Raw genomic sequence first — 2,471 nt, 5'->3', positions numbered from 1 at the left:
TATATATATATATATATATATATATATATATATATATATATGCATATATACATACATATACATAGATATACTCATATACATTTATATATACATATGCGTGCGTGCGTGCGTCTACGTGCATACATGTGTGTGTGTATGTGTGCGTGTGTATGTATGTGTGTGCTTGTGTATATCTTGTGCCTGCATTTATGAAGATATATGAACGGATGATTACATACTGTATGTACACACACCGTGCGTATTAGTGTGCGCGTGAGTGCGGAGTAAATAAAGAAATTCATTATATTTTCCCCCCAAAAAAACTTTCGACGATTGTTTGACAGATACGGCCATAGAACTAGGTTAAACGCTTTACAGTGTTTCGTTTCATCCTCCTCCATATGCAGCCGTTTGCCTTTTCATTCCTCCTGGGTCAATAAATAATAAATTACTCATTTGTATTAAACCCCTTTCTCTACAATTTTGTGGGTTTTGGACCAATGTGATACTTCATTGTTCAATATGGTAGATACTGAGCACGCATGCGCGAGTGTGTTTACGTCAGTGCGTGTGTGTGTGTATCTGTCTGCTCATGTGTATGCGATTGTGCGCGCGCGCGCCTGTGTACACGTGTGTGACTGAGCGTGTGAACATGTGTGCGTGCATGTGGCTGTATGTGTGTGTGTGTGTATGTGTGTGTGTGTGTGTGTATCTGTGCATGTTTGTATGTGTGAGTATGTCTGTGTATGTATATGTATGTGTGTGCATACTTACGTGCGCATGTTTGTGCGTGTGTGCGTGCACATGTATTTACGCATGCGTGTGTGTCTGTGAGAGTGATACAATTAAACAAATTCATCGCCAATCCAATGAAGGAAGCCAGCTGCACATGGCTACTCGATCCAGTAGAAATAGCAGCCAAATCTCCTTTCAGAGCCACAATCACACCATGCCTTTTCACTTCATTCGTAAGCATAGGGCTTATCACTGTTATTTTCTGAAATAGAAAATCAATAAAAATTAGTCCAATAAAATTATGACTGAAAATGCAGGTGTCCTCAAATACCGTCCGCACGCTATATATATATATACATATATATATATATATATATATATAAATTTAGATTCAAGGTGAATATGGTACTTAAGTTTAGGCACCAGAATTAAGTATGGTATTATCCATACAATTTCAAAATAAGGTGATTAAAATCAAAATAAGCAACAAGGATATCCAAAGTTAATGCAGTACGATCGTTTCATGCGACTCCATTTACTTAAGCAATGTGGACATTACATCAAATGTAAAATGTTCACATTGCTTAAATAAATGGAGTCGCATGAAACGATCGTACTGCATTAACTTTGGATATCCTTGTTGTTTATTTTGATTATACACACACACACACACACATACACACACACACACATAGTAGACGTATGAACAAGGCCAATTTAGCTAATTCCCCGTAGATTGGAAAAACGATGAACCGCCTTCATCGTTTTTCGAATATTATTGGATTCTCATCAACAATTCGAGTTTTTACAGAAAACTGGGGCTATTAATTTGCATACTGTAGGTGTTGCCACTTTATTTAATATCAGGCACACCTGTCAACAGGGATCTCAGTTCATACATTCATTCATTCATTCGGTTCTCCTTGTGCCTTGTGGCACTTGAGGCGACAGCAAGATCGTTCCACCTAACACGGAAAGCATCCGTGACAGTTTGTTCCATTGTTAACCCTCAGCTTTTAAGATCTTCTGTTATTGTTCCCTTTCAAGTTTCCTTTGGTCGGCCACATCTTTTACTTTGTGGAACCCATTGCTAAGCAATCCTGACAATTGAGTTCGGTTGATAGCGACATACTCGACCCAGCCGTTTCCTTCTCCTCGCTTCAATAGTTTCTCTAACTGGTTTCACGTTAGCCTTGCTGTGTAGTTGGCTATTCGAGATCGTATTCGGCCAGTAGACCTTCAAACTTTTTCGTAAACATTTATTTTGAAACACCTCCAATTTCTTTTCAATATTTTTGACTGTTTTCCAACATCCGGTTCCACAGAGGAAGCTGCTATTTATGTTGCTTTTGTAAAATCGTATTTTGGTGATCCAGATAGATAGATAGATAGAGAGAGGGAGAGAGAGAGAGGCAGACAGACAGACAGATAGATAGATAGATACATAGAATTCTTTATTGCCCATAAGAAGCTAAACATAGAGGGGACAAACAAGGACAGACAAACGGATTAAGTCGATTACATCGACCCCAGTGCGTAACTGGTACTTATTTAATCGACCTTGAAAGGATGAAAGGCAAAGTCGACCTCGCCGGAATTTGAACTCAGAACGTAGCGGCAGACGAAATACCGCTCAGCATTTCGCCCGGCATCCTAACGATTCTGCCAGCTCGCCGCCTTTAGATAGATAGATGAAGAACTTAGTTCACCTCTTCGAACATCTTTGCAATAAACACTTTTTACTCTCTTCTCGCTAT

This window comes from Octopus bimaculoides, chromosome 2, assembly GCF_001194135.2.
Source record: "Octopus bimaculoides isolate UCB-OBI-ISO-001 chromosome 2, ASM119413v2, whole genome shotgun sequence".
In the NCBI taxonomy this organism is placed as follows: Eukaryota; Metazoa; Mollusca; class Cephalopoda; order Octopoda; family Octopodidae; genus Octopus; species Octopus bimaculoides.
The sequence above is the reverse complement of the archived record's forward strand: the minus strand, read 5'-3'. Positions refer to the sequence as shown.